An 18304-nucleotide genomic window follows, 5' to 3' on the forward strand; every position below is an offset into this window, starting at 1 on the left:
AACACATACATACAAACATACAACCATACATCTCAAGTATATCTCAAGAGTATTATCACTGTTTAGGGTTCCTATCTATACAGCCTGGAGGTAGGAGAAAAACAACAGTCTTTCCCTTTAACTAAGCAATCCTGGGAACGGCTGAACGATGCGGTCTCCCGAGTAACCTCCAGGGAACAGATTTTAAGGACACATGAAACTTACATAACACAAATGCTGAAGAATTATTCTTAAAAAAAAAAAAAGAAAAGAAAAGAAAAAAAAAGTACTGATGCATTTTTTTTCAGAAAAAAATGTGGCCTGAATTTAATGTAACTTCCCTCTTCATAATGAAAAAATGTCAGCATATGTCTCTTGGGAATTTTCAAGAAGGGGAGTTTGTTTTAAAAGCAAAATAGAGTTTGCATGATATGTAGGAAACATATTCTATTTAATCAATATAAAAAAATTACTAAGAAGACCAAGGTACCAACACATTTCTTCCATTTTAGCCACTTTAAAGTAAATCTCGAATATAGGAAGGTTCAGAACATAAAGCCTCACTGAGAGCAGTATTTCATTTGGATTATTCCTCCAATTTCTAAAAAGTATCAGCTATCACTTCTGTTAAATTTTCACTACTGTTGATATGGAAGGAAGCTTGTAAAAAGTGGGAGAAAATGTGTTTAGCTATACCAGAGATCACTACAAAGTCACAGTGCACTTCCTGGAAGTCAATTTGATGCCACAGCTTATTTGTGTCTGAAGAATGGCTAAAAGTCTTGACTGTTTCAAGATTAAATAAAAGAACCAGGGGCCCTGAAGGGAATTTGGAGTGTGTTACAGACTTCTATTTCCTTTAGGAGCTTCCTCCAAGAGCTACATACAAGTGTACAATAACCCAGCTCTCATGAAATCTGATTACTTCATTTTCTGAAGAAGAAGGTACTTAGGCTAGGAGCATCGTCAGAATAAAGTTCAAAAATCGACAAGGAGAGAACCTGGGTGAAGCATGCTGCTGTAAATATGTTGCCTGAGATGAGGAACTTAAATCACGCTACAGTAGATGATGTTATTTATGTTAGCAATTAAGAATGTTTGTGTAAAAATGTCTGTAGAATTTGGAAGGAATCTCTACACATTTGTCCACTGCAGTTCCGTGTGCATACTGAATCATTGTGTTACATTTCAGTGGCATGGCAGCACTGCTCATGTACAAACATTTCTCATTATAAATTGATCACTTCTGGGATTTATAATAATTATGTATTAAACATTTTGCTGTGGCCTGGAACACATATGCTTTCCTTATGTTAGATACTTTTTCACCAACATTGAAAATGTGTGATTTATTGTTACACATTTATTTATTACACATTACTGCCACCTGAATTATCAAGGTGCCCACGAAGCCTAGTTATGGGCTTGGGCCTCATTGTGGCAGGTGCTGTTAAAAGTAAAGCTGAAAAGGAGATCCAAAGTTCCTTAAAATTTAGAAACAAGATAATAGGCAGCAGATGATTATGTACAACAGTTTGTACTGGCAAGGGAGACTGGTCAGCATACCTGACAATGGCTTAATTTCATCGATAGCCTACATGTCATTAGCTTTAGTTGTGACATCAGAAACAAGTGAAAATTTTTTGTTAATTTTAAAGAACGTTATTTTCTGGACTGCATCAGTCTTCAGAGTTGGCAGTACTATTACTTCCAGAAAACCATCCTGGTGTATTCCCACATGTATATGTGGAATATACATGATTTCTGGTTTACCACCTAGTCTTTCCAAACCAGACAGTGCTTAAGAAGTCTCACAACAAACCAGTCAACAAAGAAGGTAGGTATGTAGTCTGATCTATATGTATATTGTTGGATATTTCATGGCAGTAAAATTTGGAACTTAGCATTTGAGTCAAATTATTTATTTTCTAAAGTTATAGAGCTGAAAATAGATATTTTGTTATCATAGGAAAATGTGACAATTAAAAATTAGTGTCTGTTGCTAACTGAAAAAGGACTTCAAAATAAGAAGGAGAGGGCAGAGAAGGAACGTTTGCAAAAAAAGCATTTTTTGAGTTATTCCTGATTAGATTTATCAGCTGAAAAAAAAAAAAAAATTGCTATTTCTCCTGCTGTCACTTGCGTTCCATTATTACAGTGGAATACCAAGACTTGTAACTAGGTAGTCTTGCTTCAATTTTCTTCCTCTAACCCTCTGTTTCCCAGAAAATCTTAAGACTTAGGAACTTTATTTTTAAGCAAAGAAGTTTTGATAGAACACATCATCTGTCTCCACATGACTACAGTAAAGATTCTCAGCAATAATATATGCATATTTGATTATGTATGTCATGCATGAATGTGCATGTATATGAATGTGTTTGTTCATTTGTTATTTTCTTGATCCTGATATCTAAATCTATAAATCCATTTCCCTTGGTGTGAGTGCAAGTTGGGGGAACCAAAAGTCTGTAGACTGTGTAGTGGATAAACAGAATAGAAGCCACAGTTTTGTTACCGTTTTAGATCACAGGAAACAGACCTTCTTGCTATTCTATGTACCTTGTTTTTGATATATTTAAGACATATATATATACAATTTAAGATACTTAATTCATCACCATGTAGGATGACTACCAAACAGAACTATAGTTAAACCATTAGCACAGTCCTTTGACTATTTCTGAGGAAGCTAGAGTGCCTTGATGAGATATTTACTCATCTTTGGTAACCCCACTTGTACCTACATGATTCTTCCATTGGCTAGACTCCTGAAAGTACTCCATGTCTTAAGAAGTTTGAGCACCTGGTGCTTTAGGCCAGATCCCACACCAATAGGAATCTCTCTTAGAGGCAAAATGTCACAGCGCTCGAGAACTTTAATGATTCTGCTGACTGGCTATCAGATTTAAATAAAGTAAGATATGCTTTTGTTCTTTCAACATACTGTCACTAATAAAATGGCAATATTTCCATGTCTGGTCCCCAAAACCCTGATTTGCATGCTTTTGAATCATTTTCAGAAGTTGGAATAACAGGCTAGTAATGTTTCTCTTTTCCCACCTCTTGCTAATGTTTCCTGCTCATTACTACCTGCTCACCTCACTTAAGCATCAGTTTATGAGACTGTTGAAGATTACTTTGCCATTTCTTTCCCAAATTAGTTCAGCTAAAAATCTAAATTAGACACAAGTCCCCAGTCAACAAGGTGGAGCCACACAAGAAGAATGTTGAGATAAATAAAAAAATCAACTTCAGAAATAAAAAAGCTCACCGATAAAAGGCTGTTATCTCCTTTAGATATCTTCATAGATTTGACAAAAGCAAATTCAGAAAATGCTTTTGTTAGTTTTACTTAATTAAATCTCTGCGAAGTGTTTCGGATGTAATCTATTGTCCATACCAAGAAGGATGTTCGTTTCTGTTGCATTTGTGGAGGCATATGACACAGCTAGATGAGTAACAACGTTGGCAAGGTTGAAAAGTCAGGATCCCTCTGGGTTCAAAATCCTCAAAAGACTGTTCCTTATGTGACAATAAAACCAGATGTGCTAATCTGCAGAGTCTGGGAGAACTACTTTTCCTTATTGAGAAGCAGAGCAGCAGGGCAATGAATAGTGTGTGTTATGTGTATGCCATGTATGTTAAAACAAGACTTAGAAAAACAGTTGGTTATTAAAATGAAATGCAATACTGCTGCCTCAACATTAGTATGAACACATGTTGTACAAGGATAACAGAAATTGCTAAATAAACTATGAAACAGTTTCACTATTTAAAATGAATAGAATCCAGCAAAACGTGTGTTTAGTACAGCTCCCAAACAAAATCTCTCACTTGCCAGAATGTGTCCCTGAGTTGTTTTGGTTAGCTGTATCCAAATGCCATGAGTGCATTTGTCTACTCAAGTTTAGATCTTCTTTCCAAACACTGTGTGTCTGGGTTGAGTGCATTAAACATCCTACACTTTACCCAAGGTTGCAAATTTTGTCAGGCAATGCTTCATATCTCTCTCTTTTAGAAGACTATTGTTGCAAAGATGAAATTGGAAATGGAGTTATTAAGACCCAAATGAATGACATTGGTCTTTATGAAAACAACAGATCTTTAAGAGAATAAATAAAGCTTCCAGACTGTGCCTGTCATTGTTCGTAAAAGGAGTAACAAACTTCCATAATTACACCATTGCCTTGTCTGCCCTGGCAAGTATAACCTCTAGTGGGAGGTAAATAGAGGAACACAGAAGATTGAGGAAAAGGCACTGAGTCCAAAAACTTCTGCATTTGGGAGAATTTTGTTTAAATACAGCATTACAGCTGAAGTAGCTGAAGGAAATAACTGAAAAATTAACCTTAAATTGTGTTTTAAGACCAATTGCATTCCTATGTAGATATTTCTAGTGCTTGCCTCATGGTGTCATTGGTCTCACCCTAAACTGGATAACCCGACACACGTCATATGCTGTAAGGCATTTGAGACATTCCTAGTTTTGCAACAAAGGCCTTTGTATCAAAATTACCATGGGAATAATTTACAAGATCTAGATCACTCTCAGGAGTTCTTCTAAAACAATTCTATTTTTTTCAAACCAGTCACCTGATTTTGTTATCCAGTCAGCATAAGTAATTCTTTGTGTGTGTGTATATATATATATATATATGATCTATAAACATCGTAAGATGCTATACATTGGAGATGTGGAGAATTTGAAAGAAGAAAATTACCAAAATCCCCTTTTTCCCTTTGATTTTGCCATGAAATACTAAAGCATGCTATCAAGATAACAAAAAATAAAATTCCTTGTCTACTTTATATGAAAAATACAGAATCCAGTGTGCTGACCTACCAAAATGCTTCAGCACAGAGCAGACTGCAAAGTCTTTTGATTGTGAGCTGGGATCACTTAAAGTGTAGAACTTTCTAAATGTATTCTTCTTCATCCTTTAATAAAATCATCAGGATATCATTTATGAGATGATATTCTTTATTTTTTTAAACTCTGTTCTTAATGCTTTTCCTTAACCTTACCTCCAAGAGCGTTTGCAGGTAAATTGTGTGCACAAGTGGAGGCAAGCATGGGGATTGGCTTACAGGCCTGCCCTGCGGTGCAGCTGGCAGTCTTTCTGATCGTCTCTGTGATGTGGTTAGTCTTTCCTCTCCTAAGAACCAGATTCCTGTTTCTGCAACGTGCCAAAATAAACAGCTGGGTTTTAAAAGGAATACTTCTGTGAAAGTGCTTCATCAGATCTGAGCTGCTGAGGAGTTGAGAGTCATCAAGGGGACACAGGGTAGAGAAGTCAGGAAACTATGGCAAAAATGATTTTTTTTTTCCCCCTGTATCTATTTTTGTAAATGAATTAATATTTATTATATATTCATGTTGTATGTAATGTGAGACACTGTGGCAAGTAAGCAAATGAGAAATGAACAAATCCTGAGAGAGGGCAAGTAGTCCAAAATGCATCTGTAGAAGAATTGCAAATTGGGAGTAAAACCACAGAAATGTTAAAGAACAGAAATATAAATCCATTACAGCCAATCTAAAGTGCCAAAATAGGACAAATGAGGCCAAAAATACCATAAGAACCCATACTTTTATGTATTTTGGCAATTCTCCTTCTGACCTGTCTCTAACTGGAAAATGTAAATGAATATGAATTTAATAATAGAAATGAGAACCAAACATTGTAATATAATTCCTTCACAAAAGGTTAATTTCACATTTGATATATGGAACAATTTTCAGGTGTTTCAGAACTTATTCAACCATCCCTAGATTTTGACAGTGACGTTGGTGGGTTAACCCATATTTAAATCTGATTTTATATCTGGGTTCTTATTTTGGATCTTCAATCATTTCACAGAAATTGACACCCATAAGCACTGAAAATCACAAGTGAAGCCTCAAAATAATCAAAATTTGGGCGTAAAAATTCTGAGTGTTAAAAGAAAAAGATACAGAACTGTAGAAAAGTATGTTGTGATGTCTTTTTTCTTTGCATGGTTATTTCTGAGATTACCATCTCGTCATTACTTTAGACTTTTTTGTGTCACTACACAGATCAAAAGCATTGGTGTTTTTTTTTCCCCCATATTTTCTATTAAAATGAAAAATAAGATCTAAATATCTCAACTTCTGGAACAAAGCATAAAGATTATCTCTGTCTCCACTGATACTATGCAACACTTTCAGTAAAGTCCTAACAGTACCAGAGTACTGGTTTTTCTTTTCACATGATGAGTCCTTCAGTCTCAGTAACCCAGTAAGTACATGTGTTATGAGTGAAACCACAAAACAGGTAAATCTGTGTGTGCCTGGCCACTGGCTGTTTAGGCACATCTGGATTCTACTTGAACAAAACTAGATGTTGTGATGTCACATATGGATTTCCTGTATTTTGTAGATTTGTTTCTAGTGCTTATGTATCTCAGTAAGATTTCCTCCTGAGTAAGGCAAGACTCATTAAGAGCAGACTATTCTTTCATTCCCTGAATTGTTACCTAACTGCTAAATCTTTGATCTTATTAGAACTGTTCCTGTAAAATTGTAGATAAAATAGTGATGGAACTTTACATAGTACCAGGGAAGAGTAACAAAGGGTAAAATGTTTCCAGTGTTTCCTCTCTTGATACTAAATATTTGAAGTCATGCACTAGCTTCATTTTACTCATAACATTGCATGCATAGCATTGCATTGCATTGCATTTCATTAACATAATTTACCAGCACTGTTCAGCTGGAATTCTCTTCAAACACAGTTAATCCACAAGTAATTTCTAGTTGGGTTTTTTTTTTTTTTTTTCCCCCTTAACAGAGATGTATCTAGTAACATCTAGAGATTAAACATAACAACAAAAAACTGATTGGACTTTTGATCTCAAAGTGTGTGGGATTAAAGGCTAGTCTTCCAACTGGAAGTTTCATATGTGTGGAGTTCCTCAAGGGTCATTCCTGGCACCTGTTCTGCTTAATAGCTTTGCTAGTGATATAGAGGAGGAGCAGAAATCATGTGCCCCCATCAAGTTGGATGACAACTCCAAGCTGGGTGTAATAGAGGATATGGTCAAGGGCAGGGCCAGGGGAACGGGCCAACAGGAACTTTATGAAATTCAGCCAGGACAAATGCAGAGTCCTGCACCAGGGACAGAATGAATCCCTACAATGGTGCAGAGTAGGGCCTGGGTAGAGTCTGAAGAAGTACCCGGGGTCCTTGTGAACAGGAACATAGACTGTGCAGCATTAGGAAAGACAGACAACAGTATCCTGGTCTGTATCAATAGGAGCACAGCCAGCAGATCAAGGAATATGATTATGGCTCTTCGATGTGGAATAACCACATTCAGCTTTGTGTCCACTCACCAATATATGAAGGCATCAATAAACTGAAGAAAGTTCAACAGAGGGCCACAAAGATAGTCAAGGCTGCAGCACTTGCTCAGTGAGGAAAAGCTTCTTAGCCTGGAGAAGAAACTGCTGCAGGGGAACCTACTGGCCATCTTCCCAGCATTTATGGGGAGTTCATCAAGGAGATAGAGTTCTTCTCAGTGGTGTATGGTGAGAGAATGGCAGAGATTGGTTTAAATTGAAATGGGAAATTCTGGGAGCTTAGAAGGAAAAAAAGTTTCCAGCAAGGGGACATTTTCCCCACTGAAGGTTTGTGTAGACTTTTTTTTTTTTTTTTCTCTTTTTAATTTTCAAGACTTGACTGACAATGCCCTGAGCTACCTGGTCTAAATTCAGTTTTTAAGCTGCTTTGGACAGGAGTTTGCACTAGAGACCTCCTGAGATCCCTTCCAACCTGACTGGTTGTGTAATTCTACATATAAATATTTAAATTTCTCAACACAGATCCCCCTAAAACCAGAATGCCTGTAGGTAACTCAGTTTTATTCACTGTAGTTTTCCTAAGAGACAAAGTTTTGCTCCAGAGGGAGCATTGTTTAAGCATTTAACTATGTGTAGTTTGAAAAGCTTCTCCTGTATATTTTATCCATAGTTGGGTCTCCAAATCAGTTCTTTTGAATAGTTTTGTTGAAAAGTTTATTAATGATGGTGATAGAGAAATGAAATTATTGTGATTAATACTGACAGAATTACATTAACGTTACTAAGAAAAAGCTAAACTTCTCAGGAAAGCAGGCCAGGTGTGACTAGGGAAGGCAGGCCACTTAAACGAAAAGAGTATCTCAAGAGTCTCTTTGTCTTGAAGTGTAAAGGCAGAAAAAGATGTAGTGAGGTTTCTGCATCTTCAGGAAGAAATTACATCATTAAATTAAAAGTTGAAAAGACTAATACTACAGGGCAGTAGCTATTATTTAACTTAATGCTACATTTATTTTATAGAGGCCAAATATTCTCCATGTTATCTTACATTTGCACAGACTTGTAATTCCTAATACATGGTGTATGCCATAAATATACATAAATACACAGGCAAAGATGGCTGAAGGGTAATTTGAGAAAGTGGAATAAGCCTGACAATAATGTGCAATTAATGTTGATTAAAAATCATCCCTGTGTTTTTGAGAACAAAACCAAACCAGCATGATGAACAGAGGATATCACATACTTTTTGAGATACAGTACTTGACTTTTTTCTTTTTTTTTTTCTTTGAAGTATTAAGTGTATTTAATGAAACAGAAGTAAATAAATGTCAACAGCTATAAGGGGAAATATGTCATAACTCAAAAAGGATGCTATTTTAAAAGGTTTTCAGGTTAGTTATACTTTTATTTTCATATGTAGTGCATATAATCAGAGAAGACAAGTCAGATGAATTGTGCCAAAAGTTAGAAAAACTTAATCGGCTGACAGTACAGGAAAACAAAAATACAAATTGGGTTTCTCACTTGGAATTTTCATTATCATCACATAGAGTATGACAGGCTTATTAGTGCTGCTTAAAAGTGATAAATCTTAGGGGTTTTTATCATGCTTCAGGCATGCTGCACTGACACTAAGCCATGAAATTCTTAATTTCTTCTTCATGCACCTTTAATTCTTTCAGTTATTCTTTTTCCTTTGATTGGATATCATACATTATTTACTCAGACTTATTATTACTACCCTGGTACTAGCATATTTTACTCCTTGCCATAGCAATCAATGTCTAGAAATCTTTTCCTTATCTTTTTATTTATCAGTCTTTCCTTCCTATATCTGTTTGTGCCCTGTCTCCCCTCCAGGTCTTTCTTCTGTTCTCTCTGCTTCGCTATTCCTCTAACATCTGTCTGTTTAAACCATTTATCCTTTCTGTCCTTCAGGCAGAGACCTTAAACATCCATATACTTCTCCATTTGGAGTGAGGCAGGGAATTCCTCTTACTTCTTAGAACACATAAGCTTATTAAAGATCTCCAGGAAAAAAATCACAACCAAAGTTGTGTGTTTTCATTTGCATGTTTCCAAAGTCAATGGGTTGCCCTCCCTTTTTCTGGTAAAACTCTTTATTTGAATGAGCTACAAGCAATATCCTGAACAAAATAATGCTCTTGATATCTGTTTCCTACCCTAGCAGCTATACAAACAATCATTAGGCATTTGCAAGTCAAGGACAATGTTTGTTCAGTAAGGTATTTAAATGGGTAGAGTGCCTTTCAGAGGTCCCTGAAAATTTGAGACATGGAGATATCTCTGTAGTCCTGAGACAAAGGCTACCTCAAAGTGGAGGAAGAATTTAAAATAACACATCTGTGAGTAGGACGAGTTTCCTCCTGCAGCCAACATGACCAAATTCACCCAAGCATCCCTGACCTTATGTGTTGCTGCATGCCTTTTGAGACTTCTTGTCACCACTTCTGATTCAGCCACAGCTAGCTACTTCAGACAGTGAAAAGACTTGTGCTACTGCCACTAGACATATGGATGCTACGGTCTACCTCTCCTGATTCCTTTCTAGCCTCTGTACAGATAGATTGCTTTAAGTGCATTCATTCAGTTCATTTGTGTGACCTATCATTTGACTGTTTCCGAAGTACAAAGACTATAAAAATAAATCAGTTGTAGGAAGTGGTCTCCTCTAGCCTTTCAAGACAAGATGATGATATTCTTGGTGACCCAAAGACATCAATATCTTTCTTAATAAAGTAAAACATTAAGTTCTGTGATGATAATCCTAACATTTTTTTCTCCTTAATTGCATTCCTCACATAGGATTTTTTCCCAGTCTCTGGCAATATTAAAAAAGATGACAACCATTTTACATATACATGTCCCCATGGGCAATTTCACCAACAAATGAAGGAGCTCATTAATTTAAGTAACATAGAGACATGACTGTGTGCTTTGGTATTTTTCATAGGTACTTCTCAAAGCTCTCAAACTTACCCTTTCCCTAAATTATTTTGTTAAAGATATTTAGTCCAGCTGTCAATTCATTCTTGTAAATGGCATCTGTTACACAAATCAAACCTACTGACCCTTTTGTAGTCCTTGATGCTGTGAATGTGTTATCCCCTGCATCTGCATCAGATTCTTGCAATGTAGTCATATTCAGCTGACATGATACTCATAATCATGCGTTATATCCATCAGTAAGGGTAAATGAAACTTTAAAAATTCCACTGCAGTTAAAATGATTTTCAACAACTCTAGCTGTGTCAATTCTTAATCCTAACTTCACTGCTCCTTGGCAAATATTTTGCATGGAAATAACAAAAACCTCACCCTTTCTCTTCGGTAGCTATATTAAAATCAGTCTATTGCCCTCCTTCATAGTTACTCTTGCCATCCTGTCATTAAAATCTGTCTCTACATCTGAGACATATTTCAGAAGATTCAAAAGATGAAGGTAATATAAAATTGGAAGTTGGCCAATGAGGAAAACCTATTTGTTTCACTAGCCTGATGAGCATTAATTTATTTGAGTTATTTAAGACCAAACTGAAATAAGTCCCTGAAGAATGATCTAATAAACCTTTAAAAGTGCCACCTTGCAGCCAACTTAATTTATTGTCACTAAGTAAATGATGTAACGCAGACCAGATTCTTAACATCTAGCACAATGATTTGAACATCCATTAAACAGAGATTTAACTGCTGCTTACCACTACTTATACATGGGTGATATGTGTTATTTCTTGCATTTTTATGAGGTTACATAACATTGATTTCATGTGGTGTAGCTAATGCTAGAACAAAGCACAATTTAGGAGAATACAGCATAAAATCTGTTTCACAGATGTTTGATCTTTCATTTCTTAGCTAGCCTGGGTGTTTACACATGTGTGAAGGGAGATGATATAGTTTCAAAGAGAGTCCACTGCTACTAGTCATGTATTACCAGTTTACAGCAAATTATGGGATAATAGTTCCACTATAGCATTTTGTCCAGCACAAATGATGACAAGTGACTCCATAATTAAACCTTCCTCTGACTAACTGTGGGTGAATCTAGTGACATCTCTTCTTTTTAAGGTCAGCTAATACTACGCAACAGAAGACCCCACTTCCATGTTTTAAGAATTTTATCAAACCATTTGAAAAGATGTTTCCATATCAGGTTTCTGAATACCTTGGGAAATGTAAACTGTATGATTCAAGTTTTCTGAGAAATACTTTGCGTTTCTCACCCTCTTTCTTGAAAGCTCAACTCCTCAGAGATTTGGAACAGAATTGTGAGAGGACAAGGAAAGATAAGCTATTTGTCAAAGATATATATTTATTGCCCCCTGAAAATGTCCACAACATGGCAAAGACATATACTTTTTAAAAGTTTATCCATGCTCAGGGAAAAGTTTCTTGGAGTTTTGCACTGCTAGTCTGTGTTGTGCCTGGGCACTGAACCACAGCTCTATCACTTGTTTCAACGGAGTGGAATAAAACCAATTTTAGATAGACATGAATTTTTTTTTAGAAGACCTGGAACTGTGGATATGTCAATATCTGGAAAGATGGGAGCATGAGTTGGCATTACGGAGGAAAAGAAACAGGTTAACCAGACAGAGGCAAAATAGAAAGCAGAGCCTGTGATGGAGACATAGTGGGATGTGGGCAAGTAGTAATTAGTCTAATGGAAGGAACTGAGATTCAGGAAGATTAATGCCAAGACCAAATGTGGGAAGAGGACACAAAGGAGATACCTATCAAAGACAGAGAGGAGATAGAATGGAGAGGGAGAAAGGAAATATCTAAGTGTAGAGATTAGTGAATTAGGACTGTAATCAGTTAGACTAGGATTTTTCAGACTAAGAGACTGTGAGAAAAAGTAAGGAAACACAGGTCCTTAGAAACAAGTGTCTAGATTTCAGATTCTGGAAAAAGTTTTGTCTGAATCAGAATTTGCTTCTAATGTAGTGTCTGTGTAACACATTTTGAAGTTTCTATAGGTAATTGTTTCAATGCCATAAGACTACAGCAGTCCTGCAAACCTCACCTCTATTTTGACCAGGGAAACAAAATCCTGAGACTTCAGGAAACACCAGTAACTATGTGGTTTGTTGAAGAGCTGGGAGCAATCAAGGGAAAGATCTTCATGCAGTAGTCCATGCGGCAAACACTGTGAAGCTGTAGTTCTCAGAGCATCAGTGCTTCAGGATGGGCATTTGGATTCTGATAACAAGCATAATCTGTCAGAACATTTCTTGGCAAGTTCAATGTAATAACTGGAGAAGTGGAGCCTGGATAGCAAGAATAGCAGTAAAATGAAGAGGGAGTAAGAGGTAGAGGAGGAAAATGTTAAGAGGTGAAAAACTTACGTGATCTTGGTTTGGTTTTGTGATTCAAATCTTTTACTAAAAATGTGAATGACATCCTTCTAGTGCTTAGAATGCTATAAAAATAAAATCTTGCTTGTAAAATATTTTTAAAATTAATCTTTTTCATTAAAAGTAACATTGGGAGAAAAACATTCAAACAAACAAGCACACAAAACCCCAACCCTGGCAGTACACTATAAGCAACCAGATAGAAAAGTTTAAATAGCCGGTCATAGCAATTCCTCCCTTCTTTGCATAATATGAGACAGGATATATTAAAAAAATAATAGCTAATCGTATAATTTAAAACCAGAATTGTCACACCCTTTTGAGAACGTGTTAAACAGATCATTCACGTTGGCCATTTCATATCTCTGCCCAGGCTTTCCAGTTATCCTCTCCTCCACGTAGCAGGGCAAAAATTCGAGTCTGACACTTATCTCCATTTGTCTGATGTTAAAAACACCTCAGTACTGAAGGTTCAAGGTCTACCTATAGTCAAAGCTAAAGTGGGGACTCTGCTTTGAAAAATTTTGAGGGTGTTAGACGACTTGGTTTTACCCAACAGCAGCACACATACACACCACAAAAATGTAGCTATATCTGAAAGGAATTTGCTACCTATGAGTGGTCTTTGGGTTGTTAGTTGTCCATCCTCTTTTAATATTACAAAATAACTGTGATTTACAGCATATATTTATCACATGCTGGCTACTGCACAGAGCTGGTCTATCTGTGGTACTGTAAGATTCTACCAGATATGAACCTTCAGTTGTGAGAAATTTGCCATTTGAGTTGTTTATTTGAAAATCCAGACAACTTGATTTACACATCTCAAATGATCTGTCAGTTAACTTGGACACTCCAGAAATTTGTTTATAATAACCTGTATCCTGTATTTCACTTATTTGGTAGCCCAAGAACTCTGATCTCCACATTTCTCAGAGGACTAGACTTTCTGATATTAAAATAAACTACTCTTTATGCTTATATGTATTGGGAGTGATGACTTTATTCTCATTGTTTTTGAAGTGATTGCATTATGAATTGTGGTGAAGGTTAGAAATACTCTGTGTAGTGATTTCCTTTTCACAGTCATCCCACTACATATACCTGATTATGGAAGTTACTCCAGGTCTGAAGAAAGGGTTGCAGAATCAGGCAAGAATTCTAAGACTTAACCTTCACCTGTGGTTTTCAAACTTTAGATACTGTCACCCTCATAGGGAGAGTCACATTTGCTAGAAAGTGTTACTCCCTTTGCTGCCTGTTTGCTCTTTCTCATCCTATTCTATATTGCTTTCAGAGATATTGCAACAAATTAGTGACTATTCCGGGAGGTACAGAGACTGCAGAAGACAGATGAAAAGGCTGCATGTATGTCAGATAAATCAGTTTCTAATAGGTTAGCATAAAGTTATTTCATTAGATTATAAACCAATGAAATAAGGTAACGCATTTATGTTTTAATGGTCAGACGTTAAACTTCAGGAAATCACCTATATTTTTGTGCTATTGACATTAGTCAAAAATTAATCCTTGGACATTTTACCAAAATGATGGGTCATATTTTCACATTTTAATATTGAACTTGTTGGAACTGGTTCTGAGAATTTGAATGCTAAAATTATTCTCATCCATTCCAGAAGTAAAAGCAACAACAGGTGATTCATGCCCAATTGCAAAACCTCACATTTCTGATGGTCACAATGAAACTCTCAAAATGAACAAAATATATTTGCACAATGTATTTGACAAATAATTTAAAGAGTATGTGCCTGGTTCTGCAAACACTGGCCATTCACAGTCAAAAGCAGTGCTAAAAAGATCTCTTAAAATTATTAGCTATGAAGTATTTTCTTAGTTCTTCCAGTCTTAATAATGGTGATGTCTTACTCCTGTATTTAAATGAAATCAAATATCACAACGATGAGCCCCATTAGGCACATACATAGGCAGAGTGTTTTCTTTCAGTTTTTAACAATATTTTTAAACAGTGTCTTCACTATATAGCTGAATTACTAGTAAGAACAAGTAGAAAACACCAGTGCTTTTGAATGCTGAGCTGTATTTTGACTGCATATATCAATTTTTTTAACACATCTCAGGCCACCATCAATTCAAGACGTAGCCAAAGTGAGTTACTACTTCAGGGAGTACTCTTGCCACAGAAATAAAAATTCAGTGGAAATTGAGGGGTAAACTTTCTTCCTCAGACCAGCAGAAAGGAGGCAAAATGTTCTCCTCTCTTAATCTGATCTCTAAATGCAAGCCGGGAAGCCTCTGCATGCACTCACATCAAGCAAAACTAACGTTTGTTCTGGTTTCTGCATTTGCTATAACTCCATCCCTATCTCCACACACTCACAGGATGCAAACAGAGATGGTGAGCCATAAATAATTTTAGTTGCATTTAGCTACACAAAGGTTTTTCTTCTCTTGTGAACTGTCTGGAAGCTGTCAGTGTTTAGTGAGAGTGGCATTCACAGTCCTCCATTGCCTTTTCAAAGTATGTCTATTTGTCTGCAGCTGCTATCAAGAATGAAGATAAAGCTGCAGATGACAATTGACTTGTTTTATTCCAAGAGAAGCAGTATATCATCAGTTTGAGGTCAAACACCAAGTTAGAGGTGTTTCATTAAAATTTAACCCATGGTTCTAAACTGTCTCACGTGAACAGGCAAGCTAGTCACACAGATAACTGGGGGAGTGATTTGGAGATGGTTAAATCATTGACCTGTAACCACAGAATGACTTTGTTAGTAAAACATTGGCTTTCCTAGTAAAAGTACAGAGGACAGAGTTTGAGGGCATGCAGGGAAGGAATGCTAATGAAAATTTCTTATCTGTCAGATGAGTAACTGCAGCTCTTTCAGCTTTGCGTATAAAATACACAATGTGTGATAGAAGACTAAGGGCATACAAAGCCACAGCAGCCAGTGACTTGAAGCAAAACATCAGTTCATGGTAGGGAATACAGAGATTAAAGGTGGTGTGGTCAAGGCATAAATTAAATGAGTTTCTGTTTTCTTAGCCATGACTTTACCACTTGTACCCTGATGACCAGCTTGAACACCGATTTTCTGCGACTTTGCAATTTGTGCACAATGACACTCAGGCTGCATCTGATCCTGACTGCAGATGCCATTGTAATATACCATACTTATTTTTTCAAGGCAATATAAATCAGTAGTTTGGAAACACTGGCTTTATCAGAAAACAACAGAATACTTGGCACCTATACTCCTCCTTTTTCTTCTCTCTCCTCTCTCTCGGGTTAATTCAGAGCTCAGCTAAGACAGTTCATATTCCTCTTTGGTAAAAATGAGAGTTCAAGTCCTTGTTTAATATACCCGATTGTGTTGTGTCTCAAATTAGGCCCTACATATCTTCTGTTGAGCACATTTGCTTACTGATGTCATCTGGAGACTTCCTGTAAACATTCCCTAAGACAGACATACTGCCTTTTACCTTCCTTGCCACATGCCAACCACATTGTTTTGGAGCCAAGTACTGTACATGGTATTGATCATACCAAAGGTCTCCTAATCTGGTAATACTCAGGAAATCTATATTAAAAACGTACGTGTGGGTAAGCCTGCTCTGGAGCAGTGTCATTCACCTTGTGAGCTTCAGGTAACTGGTGGCCTGCTAGAGCATGGTGGGTACTCTGGGAACAGGCTGCTGCGTCCTGACCTCCTCACTGACTGATTCACAAGAAACAAACAGCTTTGACTGCCTCACAGATGCAAACATGAGTCTCATTCATTGTTTTATGATACTAATATTTTTAATTAAATTGTTTCTAAGAAGACTACATAACAATTTGGAAAAAAAACCCAAACACCCAAAGAACTTGTTTAAAATAGCAGAGTAATTGTCATGACATCAAAAGTAGCAGTCCATGACTTTTTTTATTAGCAAAGTGACCGAGTTCTCTAAGCAATAGTATGTGTAACATTGCTATATCTGTTGCTTCTTTGGCCTCTAAATATAAAAGATAACTTATACCTGCTGCAAGTATTAATATAGCAGCTATAACTTACCATATTTCTTCATTTGTATCAGATTTTGTACAGTTTTCATGTGAGTCTTAGGATATGGGTTTATTTCATAGTTATTCATAAGCCTACTCTGGTTCTCTCACTGTGTGAATACATACTTAGGAAATATCACCTAGAAGAAAATATCACCGCAACTGGGTTGTAAGCAGGAAATCAACTGTGTGGGATGACACAGTCATTTTTCAGGATAAAAAAAGGCAATAAAATGGGCATCAGCCTACAAGTTCTCAGAAGTGTGACTATAAAACAGAGGAGAGTTTGAGATAGGCAAAGAGATTGCTACAACCCACAAATAACTCCTCTGATCAGAATTACATTACAACACCTTTTTATCTTCTTTTGTTTTACCTCTCATCTGCAAGGAGAAAATCAGTTTGGCATAAATTAGGCTGAGCAAGATTACCTAAAGTTTCAAGTGTACTTTGGTTCTGTAAAAGCTCTTCCTCTTAAATATCAGCGCACTAAAATGGTAGAACAAAGAAAAGAATGAACTGTACGTGTGCGTGGGAGCTGTTTGTTTATTTGCTTCGCTTCCCTTAGAAATTAATTTCCAGAAAGACTTCCCTGCAACCCTTTTGTAAACATAAGATAGTGGTTCCTTTTATTTGCGTGTTTCCGTAACAATACTTTAACAATGTTCTTAGGGGAATTAAGTTGCTGTTCCCAGCAGCAGAACATGGCACACAAAAGCTTAGTGATCATCAACCTTTCAAATTGTGAATGACGACACAAGCTCCAACAATGATCTGATAAGTCACATACTCTAAGATTCTCTGGGGAAAACGAGTGTCTTTCTACTTTATTTCACTAATTAAACTAGAAATGCCTGTGTCCATACTGCTGGGGGGACTGCCAAGATTCAGTGCTCTTCTTTTGTAAGTTACCTGACCTGCCATTAATGTTAGTCACAGCAATTAGCCTGCCAAGAAAATCATAGGGCAGGGGATACTGTGCCAGACACGCACCATCCTTCCACTCTTCTGTTTGTTGTTTGGAACAAGAAACAAAAATCATTAAAGTGTCTTTGCTTCCTTACAGACTACCACTGCAAATACCACAAGCTTTCACATTTATCTCTTTTATAATCCTTAACCCTTTGCTGCTTTCCTGTCACAAGATCAGCTCTCATGTTAATAGCCTCCCACCTATCAGCGTTTTTTTCTTTTCTCACCTTATAGACATGACTTTTTACACTGTGAAACACCATAATGATAGAATTTGCAGCAAGAATGACAGAATTTTTTTCTGCAGAATTATGCTCCAGAACCCACAAAACAAAGAAACAAACAAACAAAGAAAGAAACAAATCCAATACATTTGGTTTCAGAGAAGGACTATGCTTGAATAGGGTAACCAACTCAAAAAAATGTTCCCAAGCACAGCACCCTAAGCAAATACCTGTAGTTAAGACAGAAGCTGGCCCTGCTTGTTTGGTAGAGCTTGGTATTAATAGATCTCAAAGACAGCACTTTGGTAACCTTAGAAGGGTATATTAAGAATTTCTTTAGTCTTATTCAAAACTATCAAAGTACCTGTTGAAGCACCTTATTGCTGAGAACCTTAAA

Source organism: Athene noctua, chromosome 1, assembly GCF_965140245.1.
Source record: "Athene noctua chromosome 1, bAthNoc1.hap1.1, whole genome shotgun sequence".
In the NCBI taxonomy this organism is placed as follows: Eukaryota; Metazoa; Chordata; class Aves; order Strigiformes; family Strigidae; genus Athene; species Athene noctua.